The 14,589-nt window shown below is 51.0% G+C and overlaps 1 pseudogene; it reads right to left on the bottom strand.

The window, feature by feature from the left end:
• Positions 1 to 1,314: 1,314 nt before the first annotated feature.
• Positions 1,315 to 7,982, bottom strand: LOC114502526 (annotated as a pseudogene).
• Positions 7,983 to 14,589: the final 6,607 nt, after the last annotated feature.

The following is a 14,589-nucleotide window of genomic DNA, read 5'->3' as shown; positions in this document are numbered from 1 at the left end:
GACTGGTAAACATAAGTAAATGTTTCTCTGAGTTCTGCGAACAGTTATGGAAAATTGCAATGGAACCTGGGGGTGGGGCAGGTTGTGGAACCTCCAATTTATAGCCAGTCAGTCAGAAACACAGGTAACAACCTAGCCTAGTGACCAGCGTTGAAAATGTTGGGGGCAGGCAGAAGTCTTGTGGACCCCCTGGAGCCCTTAACCTGTGACGTCTGTGCTCTGTCCCCGGGTAGATAGTATCAGAACTGAGTTAACTTCTTGGCAGTGTTCAAAAACTCACATCGAACTACCCTGCCCTAGAGGGAAGTTGAGGGGTGCTTAAATAAAATATTAAGTTTTCTGTATCTCTTATCTGTACTTTGAGAAAATGAAATGATGGAGTATTATGTAGATAAAGTGTCCGGCTCTTTGTCAATGGAAAGTAACTGTGTGCCTGGCTATGGAGAAGAAGAGCACTTCTCTGGGATCTTGGCTCCCGGCCCCTCGAGTGTGACAGACCACCGCACCTCCCAGCACCATGCCAGCCTCACACCGGAGACGAGATGCTGCAAGTGGAGGGAGCAGATTTGGCTTTTTTGGGTGTCTGGTCACCAGGGCTGCTTTAACTCTGGCAAAGTGGGTACTGTCAACATCAATGACCCCTTCATTGACCTCAGCTATAGGGTCTGCGTGTTCCAGACACCCTGAGTCCACTCATGGCACGTTCGAAGGCTCAGTCCAGGCTGAGAACAGGAAGGTGGAAGGTTGTTGTCAGTGGAAAGCCCATCCCCATTTTCCAGGAGCCAGACCCCACCAACATAAACAAGGCGATGCTGATGCTGAACATGCTGTGGAACACACTGGTGTCTTCACTACCTGGGGGAGGGCTGGGGCTCACTTAGGGGTGGAGCCAAGAGGGTCATGCCCTCCTCCCCTTCTGTGTATGTTCCCATGTGTGGTGGGTATGAACCATGGCAAATATGGCAACAAGACTGTTGGCAATGCCTCCTGCACCACCTGCCCATCGTCACCGTGACAACTTTGGTAGCAAGGAGTGACCACTGCCACCCAGATGACCATGGGCCCACGTGTGAGAAGCTGTGGTGGCCCAGGCACTACCCAGAACATCATTCCACCTGTACTGGAGCTGCCAAGGCTCTGAGCAATTTTCATCCCTGAGTCGCATGAGAAGCTCACTGGCATGGCCTTCTGTGTCCCCACCTCCAATGTGTCAGTTGTGGATCTGACCTGCCACCTGCAGCAAGCTACCAAATACAATGACATCAAGCAGGAGGTGAAGCAGGTGTTGAAGGCCCCCCTCCAGGGCAAGCTGGGTCATACTGATGGCCAGGTGGTCTCCTCTGACTTTGATGCTGGGCTAGCGCTGCCCTCAATGACCACTCTGTCAGGCTCGTTTCCTGGCATGACAATGAATTTGGCTACAGCAGCAAGGTGGTGGGCCTTATGGTCCACATGGCCTCCAGGAGTAAGAGTCCCCTGGGAGTACCACCAACACCTGGGAAATTCTGGCAAGAGGAAGAGAGGCCCTAAGGTACTGGGGAGTCCTTGCCCCAAATCGATCTTGAGACTCTCCAGATCACCAGTTTCCTTGCAGACCCCCTCAGAAAGGGGAGAGGCCTCAAGAGCTCTACATTATCATGTACCCCCAAAAGTTATTTTGGACATTCTATTAAAATATCTCCAGGAACAGACAGGGAATTAGAATGGGGGAACTTTAAGGCTTATTTTAAACAACTGTTTCCTGTTTTTCTTAGTCAGGGAAATAGAAACTAGAAAATATGCCTTTTGCTATTACAAATTAGAAAGAAAAAGAGTCTGGTTTATTTCCTTTCTTATAAGCCATTTTGCACCCAGAGGAAAGTTATTACATATATAAACACTTCAGAAACGAATGTTACAATGGTAATCCGAAAACATTCCCTCGTTTGCCTCATTGCTTTCCTCTAATGTCAGCTTTCTCATCCTTGAAGTTTTGCTTTGGCCCTTAGTAGTTTTTGTTATAAAAGTGGCTATATATATATATATATATATATATATATATAAAATACTTTAGAATTATATATGATGGCACATAGAATGCAGAAAGCAAAGAAAAGGAGGAGAGAATGAAGAAAACAGAAAACAAAGAATAAGGAAAAATGGAGAGAATGTAGAAAACAACAACAAAAAATGAAAGGAGAAATGCAGAGGATGCAGAAAATAGAACAAGGAGAAAACAGAAAGAACACAGAAAATGGAGAGAACTAGAAGAGAATGGAGAGAATGCAGAAAACAGAGAAAATGAGGAGAGAACTTGGAAGGTGCAGAAAGTGGAGAAAACGCAGATAACAGAGAAGAAGAAAACAGAACAGGGAAAATGAAAAGAATGAAGAGAGCATGGACAGAATGCAGGGAATGGATGAAATGAGAAAAGAATGGAGAGAACGCGGAGAGGATGGTGTGGATGCAGAAACTGCAGAGAACAGAAATGGAGAGAATGCAGAAAACAGAGAATGAGGAGAAAGCAGAGAGAAGGAGGAGAGGATGGAGACAGAGAGCCAATAATGAAGCAAATGAAAATGGGGAGGACGTAGACAATGAAGAGAATGTGGTTTATCTTATTAAAGTGTATTTTTACTAAGAAATCACCCATTTTCTCAAGGTTTCCAGTTTGACGCAACAGACTTTTCTTATTTGAGTCCTAATTTTTCTATTTTTGTACAGAATTGTTAAAATTAATAAACAAATATTAATACATTCTTCTTAACTGAAGTCTATAATTTATTCAGTTTTCCTACATTCAAGGCTCATTCTCAGTCCTGGCCTCCATCTGGTCAAGTACTCACTGATCTTCCAACCAGAGAGGTTGATGTTAACATATGGAATTCCTTGTGAGTGATGGAGTGGTGTGGTCTGAACTAAAACCAGGAGAAGAAAGTGGGGCTGGTGTGGCTGTTGTGGACTGAGAATTGAAATGTTGTTTGATTCCCAGTCATGGCTCATGCCTGGGTTGAGGGCCAGGTCCCCATTTGGGGGCATGGGAGAGGCAACTGATCAATGTGGCTCTTGCACATTGATGCTTTTCTCCCTCTCTTTCTCTATGCTCTCCCCTCTCTCTGAAAGTAAGTAAAATCTAAAAAAGAAAAAAGAAAAATAAAGTGGGGCCTGATGAAGAGTCTCAACACTGTACCTGTGGTAGACACTTTATTCTCTAGGCTGGGGTGGGGGGAGCTGTTGCTAATTCTCATGCATGGGAAGTGCCAGGATTAGATCCTTAATTTTGATAGATCGAGCTGGTCACAGTGTGGAGGTTGGACTGGATGACAAAGGGACAGAGAGAACAGTGAGAAGACTGGTGAGAGGAGGTGCTGGCCAGAGCTGAGGTGGGACCCTGAGTTTGTTGAGGAGCAGGGGTGTAAGGACCAGAGGCTGTGGCCAGTGCTGCCCTGAGGAGGAAGCCAGACTGGTGCAGGAGTTACTACCTAGTGGGACTTCCATTATCTGAATAGTGGTAGGAAAGCTCATTTTGCTAAAAGGAGACTATTTGCTAAATTCTTGATGTATTCAGACCATAGAAGGAAAAGGGACAAAGTAGGGAAAAGGGAGGGAGAGCAAGTGTTGGGCAGGAGCTTCATGGAATCCTTCCAGCCACCCTGAGAGGGAGCAGTTACCCCATCTGGCAGAGGACAAGACTGAGTTTCCCTTTCTTTGCCTAAAGTCACAGTTAATGGGTGGTGGGGCTGCTGGAGGACAGGCAAGAAGTAGAAGTGGGGAAGTCACTGTAACAGGGATCTCATGCTGGTTGTTCTCCTGTGAAGGGCCAAACCACCTCCTCCCTCCAGACCTGCTCCTTTCCCAGTTGCCTGCCCAAGTCCCACCCCAAACACCAGCTGGGGTGGGTGTGTGGCAAGGTGGACCTTTAGGTTATGAGCACAGTTTCTTCAGATAGAATGACCAAGATCCAATCCAAACCTGTAAGGACTATGGGATTCCTCTATTTGTCCAGAATACTGTCTGTGCATGCTCTTCTGGCCCATCTTGGCTAATTTCAGTCTCAGTTCTGGACTTTGAACTATATTAGAATCAGTTTTGAGTTTAAATACTCATAATAGGGAATTTACAAATGTCCCTGCCTCATCTATGTGGATTGAAGATATAAAATTAGATATATGAGGGGTTTAAAGTAGAACTGTATGGAAGTGAGCTTATTACAGGGATCTGGATTCCAATTTTAATGCTGAGAGGATGGAGCCTTTCAGGCAGGAAAATCCTCTTTGCTGCCATCTCGTGGGCATTTTTGGAATAATACAGTGGTCATGACTAGGAAAAACTTTCTGCTGCTACCTCGTGGACATCTTAGGAATAACACTTGGTTGAAGGTCACTAGAAAAAGTATTTATCTGCTGAAATCTAGTGTGTATCTTGTAAATAACAGATGGATGCATGTAATCACCAAATGATATTCTTTGCTACCATCTCGTATGCATCGTGGATATAACACCGGAATGTATATCATGTTATTCTCTGCTGCCATCTAGTGTGCAACTTGTAAATAACACCAGAGTGCAAGCAGTGGTTTGGGACCATTAAGCTATGTGTATTCCTGCCATATAAATTTATTATTTACCATGAGTAGTAATGTTTTTGTTACAAGGGCATCAAATAATAAAGAGATGTGCAAATTACTTCTAGTCTCTCCTACTGGGTGTATATGAGATTATCTCTCCAAAATAGGTGTCATCTTTTCATTATAATCTTGTGAAATATTAAAAGTAGTAGCACATCAAAGCTCTTCTAATTTGGTCAACATCTGGAATCAGTGTTTTTTTTTTAATTTTATTTATTTTTTTTAGAGAGGGAAGGGAGGGAGATAGAGAGAGAGAAACATCAATGTGAGCTTGCTGGGGGCCGTGGCATGCAACACAGGCATGTGCCCTGACAGGGAGTCGAACCTGCGACACTTTGGTTTGCAGCCCATGCTCAATCCACTGAGCTATGCCAGCCAGGGCTAGTGCATGAAGAATTTTAAAAATTTGCACAGAAATTAAAAATATAAAAATTCTTTGTAAGAGTCAAAGGTATATGAAATGAGTCCTTAATTTCTAAAACATCTGATATGAAAATTTTTTACTTTAGAGGGGATTTTACTGTACTTCAGAGTTGGACCATCACCATGAACATTTCTAGGGAAAATTCTTTTCTTTCTGTTTTGAGGAAGAACAGAGGTGCCCACCTCTCCCAGCCGTAAGCTCTCTCTTCCACTTGCTGCCCCACTTGCTGCCCAGCTCCTGGCCATACTCGTCCCCATACCAGACCAGCAGCTCACAGCCCGGCCTGATGACCCGGCAGGTTTGATAGAAAATCTGCCTGTGGTATTGAAAGGCCACCAGGTTCTGCTCTTCATCATCCCGGGCACAGTTCACATACCTAGGATTGAGGCAGAAGAAGGGAAAGAAAACCACAGTGATGAGTTCCCACTACTTGTTACATCCATGTCCAGCTCCTCACTGATTCTTAAGGCCTTCAGGCTCTGATGTTGCCCATTGCCACTAATGCTCCTGGGGAACCTTTATTCACTGTCTGAGCGTCTGTCAGCATGTAATGTGAACTCCTGTCTCCAAGTCCTGTTTGCAGTGCTAATCCTGCCTAACACCATTTTCTAAAAACCCAGTTCTAGACTTAACCTCTACCCTGATTGACCATAATATTCAGTGAACTCTGGGTTCTCTAGACACTAAATCAAATTCTGTTTGACAACCCAGAATCTGGTGCTTGATGTAGACTCAGTTTCTAGATTAGCTCACATCATTCGATAGTCAGGCTAAGCCCATTTTCTCTTGTGAGGTCTTTCTCCAGGCTCCCCACACTTAACTTGGGGTACCATACACTTGTCTTCCCAAGGTTCCCATAGAAAGTTGGAGGTCTCTTTGTCTTAGCAAAATAACACAGAACAGTAACAGTTGATTCACGTTCTGTTTCCCCTGATGAGAGCCTCTCTCAGAAAAGGGGCCCATGACCATTCCTCTGCAGACCTCAGAGCCCAGCTGTAGTTTGAAGTGAGGCTGGGATGGTTTGCTGCCCTCACAGCTGTAGGTCATCCTTGGTTTGTGCTCTCCTGACACTGTGCTCATCTCAAAAAAACAGGAAAATTACAGTTAAATATTTCTGAAAGCAATTGTTTCATGTGTGTCTGCAATAAGTCTTTCATAAGGGCATGGGTTGTGTGATCTCTTTAAGTAATAAATTCCTTTGTCTAAACTGGAACATAATATATGCTTAGTTAATGTTGATTAGATAAATAAAAGTATAATCAAGGATCCCAGGAGAATCTAGGCTCTTCTAGGTTTTTCTTCCCCAGGGCCCAAATTTTGTCTAGCATCAAAAATTTTATAGAATTTTTCTATAGAAACTCTTTGTTTTCAAGAACATATGCTATATTTCTATCTCCTTTTTTTCTAAATGTCTCTTGATATGAAAGAACACTGTGTGGAGAAAAAGAGGAACAAAGGGTTAAGGGAGACCACTGGGGAGGCATGATGACAGGGAAGAGGAGTGTCCCCTCTGGCACCCAGTGACCGGTTGACCTCACCTCATCCAGTTGGCCCAGGATTTGTCCTTTCCATCCACATACTCATAGCAGTTTCCCCCTTTGGTGATCTGAGTTTCAGAAAAGAAGTTAAAGACCTTTTATTTTTTTGGTGGGGAGGTAATAGTCAGAAGAATTATTTTACCCTACTGTCATCAAAGCTCTTCTAGTCTGCATGGGGACTCAACTGTCAGTTGTGACCGCATGATATTTTTCTTTCTCATCATCTCCACATTTGAGTCTACCTGTCCAATCAGAGCAGGAGCCCCACAAGGGAGGGGCCACTCCTTTGTGTCTGCACCACTTTGCTCCCACTTACCTTCTGATCCTTAAACAGGAGTTCTGTGTTCATATAAAGTCCAGTCAGTACCCAGAGCTAACCATATTGTCCCCTCCATGTCTAGCATGTAGGAGGTGAGGTCCCTCCAGGCCACAGGGAGGGTGTGGGAAGCCAGAGGACAGGGGAAGAGGTAAACCTTCTCACCAGCCAGGGGTAGCCGCCATTGGCTGCCTCTTCATCTTCTGTGATGTGTCCTTCATAAGGGCCAAAATGCAGACCCACTGGCAAGTCAGCTACCTCATTCCACACTCCAAGCCCAGACTCAGGGATGCCTGATGGCCCAATTCTCAACCCAGGGGGCAGGGTGAGGACTGAGTGGTGTGGATGCCCCTTGTCCACTACACTGTCCATTACAAATGTAGGGGGCCCATGCACAGCACAGCTGTCGATGAAGAAGTTCTGACACTTCTCACAATCTGGAGATGAGAGCAACAGAGGTTAGGGAAGGTACAATGCATGTTCCTGGACACAAAGAGCTTCAGAGGGAGAGCCCAGGCCCTCACATCACTGAGCCCCAACCCTGCACTCCTGGTTAGTGGAGGGAGGGAATGATGTAGGGACTAACTGGCTAGATGCAATTATTGTATCATAACATGCTACTAAGTGAGGGTCACTTACAAAGGTAGTCATCATCCTGGGGCTCGCTGACCTCTTGGTACACATGGCCCTTTCTTTCTCATAGGCTATACATCTTCACATCTATCTCCTTTCTCCTGGATTCTAAGTTGGAGAAGTGTGAGGTTGGTGGGGTCTGGAGCGTTAGTTCCCATTTTGTCAGAAAACAGTCAATCTCCTCCCATCAAATTATCACCTGTCCCTTCTACATACTCTGGTATTTAGAAGGTTTTCTAACTATTGGTTCAGAGAGACTAAGAGTCCACACTGACCGCAGATGACTGATTCAATATTAGTTTCTAGATCTTCCCAGGATCAGGGTTAACTTCCCAACCTTCACTCATTCTTAAAATATTGAAGGAGTGCACATTATGTGTTGGGCATTGAGGAAAGGCCTGGGCACACAACACCAATAAAGTGTGGTTGCTATAATCACAGATGGGTTTATTGGACAACTTGCATGTGTCCATTGTTTTAAATGTAATTTAATGTTTTCAAACAATATACGAGTGATGTTTCCTTATCTTCACTTTATACACTAGCATTCAGGAGCTCAGAGAATTTATAGGATTTGCCTAAAGCTCCAATGCTAACTTCAGTCTCAGCTTAGCCCAGCTTAAATCCAGGCCCATCCAAAGTCATCCCACAGACCTAGGACATATTTATCAGCCCTTTTGTAGAACTTATAGGAGCTAACATTTCTGAATTATCTTCTCTTACCTGACTTTTCTCTAATGTGCTCTCCAGAGGCACTTGCTTCTGCAGGAGGGGACAGTGGTTTCTGGGCCTGCTCTGAGTCACTTGCAGTCAGCAAATTCGCTGTTCTGGACAATTCCTTCAAACTAGATTCATTGCTTAATGACGGTCTGGACATTGCCTTCAATGTGAGGGTCATGTATTAAAAGGTAACATGCATTTATTTAATTATTAAGGGCTTATGATATATTCTCATATGCATGAGTGTAATTAATACTTCAGCAGCCCTTGGAAATATCTGGGGAGTATGAATATTAGAATGATAAGAAAGGGCCTATATAGGTATTGAATTCAAGACTAGAACCCATGCCTTAGGTTCTTTGTTTTAAACTTTATGATAGTGAGGCATATGTGGAAGAGAATAAAGAAATAGTTGGCAGAAGCATATCTAGATAATAAAGAAAATGATGCTAAAATTCGCAAACTCTTGTATCTTGGAAAGAATATTTGTAATCAGGTTAGCTGGTTCCCACCAATTTTGTTTGAGTGAAGTTGTACCGCTAGTAGTTCTCTTCAGTTTCCTGATCTACAACACGCTCATTCTTATTGTTACAGTGACCATGAGATACAACGATGTTCACTGTGTATAACAACATAAAGTGTTCTGTGAGCGGAGTAATACAGTATGGATGTGAGATTACAGTCCTGCCATCAATGTTACCCTCAGCTGTCTCCATATTTGATATCTCACAGAAATTATCTTCAGTGTTCATTGGCCCATTCTAGTTTAATTTGCAATTGTGAAATCATTTATTCAGCAAATGTTCAGGGCCCCTCAGGGCCATGAGACTTCTGAGAAAAATGCAGTATGGACCAGCCTCGGAAAGAGCTCACAACACAGAGGTAGGCGATCGGCTAAACAAATGATTCCAAACAGGGTGAGAGTGGCCTCATTAGCACTCAGAGAAAGAAGCTGTTACTTCCTCCTACAGGGATGGGCATTTGAAATCAGCTGCAGATGGATGAGTTTCTGTTGAATAGTGTATAATCTATATGCAGTCCTTAAGCCATTTTATCACTTGTTTCTCAATCATCAAACCTGAAGCTCCTCAGGGGCAGGAGATACTTTCTTAGAGTGGGAGGCTCTGGTGCTGGGGAGCCTATACCCTTCTTTATGTGGCAGTTTCCACTGTACAAACTGCCTGCACATCAGGCGCTTCCCTTGCAGGGGTGTCCAGACTGTGGTCCACAGGCTGCATGCAGCCCAGGATGGCTATGAATGTGGCCCAGCACAACATTGTACATTTACTTAAAACATTTGTGATTATTTTGTGATTACATGTTGCAATGTATTTAATGTGTGGCCCGAGACAACCCTTCTTCCAGTGTGGCCCAGAGACGCCCAAAGGCTGGACACCTCTATGGGGTCTGGCTGCATCTCTCACTTCAGCGTAGCGGGAAAGAATTTCGGTTGGAATCATGAGTCAGGTGAATGGTGTAATGATACATAGAAGAGACAGTGTAAAGTCTATAAAACTATGACAGTTTTACTGAGTAAGCGGTTCAGAGAAGTAGCTATGGATTAGATTGCACTGCCTCTAATACACAGGATCAAACACTTCCATGTCTCCGAAACTCTGCGTTCTCCTACTCTTACCTGCATCTGTATCCATGGGGAAGTTCTTCTTGTCAACAGGGTTGGGAAATACTCACCTTGTGGTGTTTACTCTGCTCCCCTCTGAAGGCCACCCAAGAAGGTTTGACTAAAAGATGAGGAGAAATCAGTGTTTTAGTTGGTAAATGTTTCCAAAATATGGAGATTCTCATTAGGTACCCAGAATTCCGAATCAGAGGGTAGGCCAAGGGCAATCCAAGGATGATGGAAATGTTTTCTGAGCCATCATTAAGGCTTAAGCTTCTATTCAGGGCATCAAGTAATGCTCTAAAAAAAATTAGACAAAGCATCATATGTGCTTAATCCTACATTCATAAAGTATTTATTATATATATTTAAAAATAAATTAGCCCTGGCTGGTGCGGGCTGTGAACCAAAGGGTCTCTGGTTCGATTCCCAGTCAGCGCACGTGTCTGGGTTGTGGGCCGGGTCCCCAGTAGGGGGCGCGTGAGAGGCAACCACACAGTGATGCTTCTCTCCCTCTCTTCCTCCCTCCCTAAAAAGAAATAAAAATTTAAAAAGCCTTCCTTACTTAAAAAAGTAAATTGGCCTTTCATGACAAAAATGTAACAAAGGTCCTGCGACCGTGCAGGGGCGATGCAGGATGTACGAGGTCACACGACCGTCCTCCGTCCTGTCTCCTTCATTCCCGAGGCACCTTGGCCAGCTGGCGTCTACCCCCACGGCCGTAGGCGTCGTCCGGCTCGATCGGCCGCGCGCACGCAGTCCCGGGAGGACTTCCCGCCACGACCGCGCCCGGACCTCGGCGGCGGTGCGATCGCAGACGCGCGAGAGCGGACCAGCCCCGCGGACCGCGCCAGGGTGGACGCCGCCCCCGCCGGAGAGCCCAGCGCCCGCGGGCACCGGGGAACGAACGGCGCCCCCCCCCCACGCTCCCGCGCGGCTGGCCTGCGCGCCCCTCCTCCCTCCTCGGGGCGAGTCGGTCGGGTCTCGCCCGCGTCCGTGGCCGCTCGCCGGTGCGCGCGCGAACACACGCGACCACGTGCTCGTCCGAGGACTCCCCGCGGAGCCCTCCGCGGCCCGCCGCGGCCCTCACCTCGCTGCCTGGGCGTCCACTCCTCGTCCTAGTCGTCGCTGGCCGCCGCCCAGGGCGCGGCCGCCCGCCTGCGGCGGCGTCTGAAAGCCGGCCGCGGGGCCCGGAGACCTGCGGAGAAACGGAGCCTTCGTCCCGAGGGCGCAGCGCGGGGGGGGGGGGGGGGGAGGGCGGGCCGCGGGGCCCCGACGGGACGCGCGGCGGGGCGCAGTTACCGAGGCCGAGCAGCACTTCGTAGTTGCTCTTCACGTTCCGGTACCGGCCCTTCTCCCAGGCGCCCATCGCCGCCCAGTCTGCCCGGGAGAAGTAGACCGCGATGTCCTTGAAGGCGTCGTCGGCCTGCAAGGGCGGGAGACGGCGTCCGCCCGGGGGCGCCCTCTGCCTCTCGCCGGCCCCCGACGCCGCCCCGCGGCAGCCGGGTCCGCGCTGGCCGCCGCCCCGCTGCTCACCTGCGCCGCCCGCCCTGGTCGCCCCGCGTTCCCCTCGGGGCGCTCCTGCGGCTCGCGGTCGAGGCTCATGGCGTCCCTCCCCGGGTCGGTGGCGCCTGTGGAGGGAGAGGGCGCTGGGAGGGCCGCACGCCTCCCCCCCCCCCCCCCCCCCGCCGGCTGGCAGGGCGCCCGGAGCGGGGACGTGGGGGCTGAGTGGGACGAGGGCAGTGGACGGGCCACGCAGAGCTGCCCGCGGCGGCGCACGGTCGGCCCTTCCCTCCGGGGCCGCCTCAGGAGGAGGCGCGCGGCCCGAGGCGCCCGACCGGGAAGGCGGCTTTCTGGGGAAGGGGCGCGGGGCCGCCCCGGGCCCTGGGGAGTCCGCGCGGCCGAGGCGCGGTCCCCAGGAGACGCCGTCAGTCGGGCGCCGGGGCTTCGGGTCCCTCAGGACCAGACCCGGGGCTTCCAGGCGGAGCGCGCGCGGTGCTGGCGGCGGGGGAGGCCGCCGGGCCTCCGGGCCTCCGAGGCTGAGGAGACCGGGGGCCGCTCGCCGTGGGCTCTCCCGACCCCGCGTCCCCGGACGACGGCACTCGGCGTCTCTGAGTTTGGGGGGATTCGGTCCCTGTGGGCGCGCTGCCGGCCGGGTGCCCGGGCTGAGGGGAGCTGGGGCCGTCGGGCTGTTCGGGGGTCTAAGCGTCGGGGGAGCTAGAGTTTGTCCGGGCGAGGAGGTCTGGGGTCCCGCGGGTTAGCGGACTTGGGCCCCCCGCCCCCAGCTTCTGAGGATGAGGGCACCTGGGCTCTCATAGGCTGGACTTTGGAGGCCGTGGGCCAGGGTTCCACGTGGCAAGGTCCCCGTTTTCCTGTCAGTCGCGCGGATCCCCTGCCTCGCTGCCCACGCTGGCCTTGGCTGCTCAGCTTCTGTCTTCCCGCCCTCAGGAGGTGCGACGCACGGAGGGCGAGGCTCCAGCCAATGCAGTGCATCGGGCACAAGCAGCCAATCAGTGCTGAGATCGCTGGGTCTGCTCGCCAATTGGCGGTCAGAAGAATCTGAAAGGGCAGGATGGGGGGGCGGAGCCTGTCAGTCTCAGTTTCCCAGGCCCGCCCCATCCTGCGGGGATTGGCTGCCCTGGTTCCTGCGAGTGACTGTCACACAGCCTGCAGCGAGGACCGCGGCTTGGTGGTTTCCGTGGCTAGTTTTCCAGCCGCTGATGAGGGACCCTCCCCGCAGGACATGCGAACCTCGAGCCCGGGCAGGTCTTCAGGGTGATGTGGCCCTCCTGCCACCTGACAAAGTGTCCTTGTTCCACCAGACTGTGGTCGGGGTCTCCAACTTTCGTCTAGGCCCATCTGTGCCCCCCCTTATCGAACCCACTTTCAGCTAGAGCTGTGTAATGAGTGAGGACGTGGTCAAGACTGCACTGCATTCCGGGAAACTGTTGTCAGTAAATCCTGACCACGCAATTCCTAGACACCAAAGAAGTCCCAGAGGGCTCAAAGACTGAACACATGGAGTAATAAGTATACCAGAAAAGCCATGGGGAGAAGTGGTGATACGAGTAATAGGTTTGTTGAAGTAGCTTTAGCAGGTCTACAAAGGCTTCAGAAATAAGAAGACAAGATATAAGCAAACAGAAATGAAAACAAACAAAACACCTTGAGAAAACCTACAAGTATTTTGCACAAATATAAGGCACCTAATCTGAGGACGGGGTCCAGGGTCAGTGTAGCTGCCACTGGCTTTCACAGGAAAAAACGGAAATAGGGTTTTGGGCCCTCAGCTCATTTTGGGCACAGAAAGATAACTTCATTTCCATGGGTCAGAAATAAGCCAACTGACTGTAATTATTACTGTGAAATTGCATAAAGGGGAACCTCACCAAAATGGAGTTGGCGGGTGAGAGGGAGTGCTCTCACGTAGCACCACCCTGGGTCAATGACAGGAAAAAGTGTCAACCACAGGCCCCCACAGGAAGATGAGCAGCGCTGGCTCCTCCTGCCGCTCACCTTGCTGCCTCGGAGCCCGTTCTTCATCAGAGTCCTCACGGTCCCCCTCCTGGAGCTCGGTGGCCCACTTGCAACGGTGACACAGGAAAGCCGGTGGTGGGGCCCCGAGACCTGGGAAGAGACAAGACCTCTGTCCTGAAGCAGAGAGCATGGAGGAGGAACAAGCCCCAAGAAGCCCGTCAGACTGGCTCTGATGGGACGGGAGCGTCTGCAGTGAGTTGCCGTGAGCCCCGCACCCTCGTCTGCGCCGGCCCCGCTCTGACTGAAGGAGCAAACTCCCCGCGACCCCTGTCCGGGCAGGAGGGAGCTGCGGGCGGATGGAGCCCCCTGAGCCGGGGCCAGCCCAGGGCCTGCGCATGCGCTACCTGGGCTGGCGAGCGCGTCCGAGTTCCTCTTCACGTCCCGGTACCGGCCTTTCTCCCCGTCTTCCACCTCTGCCCACTGCTCCCTGGAGAAGTGGAGGGCAGCACCTTCCAAAGTTGCTTCCGCCTAGAGAGGAGAGTGGACACACCAGTAACTTGGTGATGCGAGTGAGAACACGCGGGGGCCTTCCCTGCGCCCCCCCCCCCCCCCCCCCGGTGCAGGGAGCAAGCAGGGCCTCGACGGTCCTTGTGCTGCGCCTCGGAGCCCCTGTCTCAGTGGAGATCCGGTCCCGGAGCCGCTGCTCCTCGGGGGTGTGTCCCGGGGCCCTGCTCGCACGCTGGGCCTCTCCCACTTCCCTGACCGGCCCTGCCCCACGGAGTCCCTCCTCTCCCACCAGCGCTCCGGACGCGCACAGTGAGGGTCACCCCGAGGGCCCGGTGTCTGCGGAGGTCTGTCCCCACGCTCCCGCCGACCCCTCAGCTCACCTGAGGCGTCCACCCCGCTCCTCCCTCAGGGCGCTCCTGTGGATCCCCGTCGGGGTTCATGGTGTCCGAGCCCCGAGTCCGAAGCGCCTGCGGAAGGAGAAGGCGCTGAGGGCACCGAACGCCCTTCTCCGGGTTTGCAGGGCGCCCGGAGAGGGGGCTTGCGGGGCCCTGCGGGAGGAGGGGCTGGGTGGGCGGGGCCGCCCCCAGACCCGCCCGCGGGGGTGGGGAGGGAGGCGCCCTAGTTCCCGGCTTTCCCACGGCGCTTACCCTAACCCTAACCCTCAGCTGAGGTTTCGCAGGCCACCACCCGGGGCGTTTGAGGGGTCCGGTGGCCTCGGCGACAACGCGCTTCTTACAGGGAAGGGCT

This window comes from Phyllostomus discolor, chromosome 8, assembly GCF_004126475.2.
Source record: "Phyllostomus discolor isolate MPI-MPIP mPhyDis1 chromosome 8, mPhyDis1.pri.v3, whole genome shotgun sequence".
Classification (NCBI taxonomy): Eukaryota; Metazoa; Chordata; class Mammalia; order Chiroptera; family Phyllostomidae; genus Phyllostomus; species Phyllostomus discolor.
This window is presented reverse-complemented; position numbering and strand designations above follow the sequence as displayed.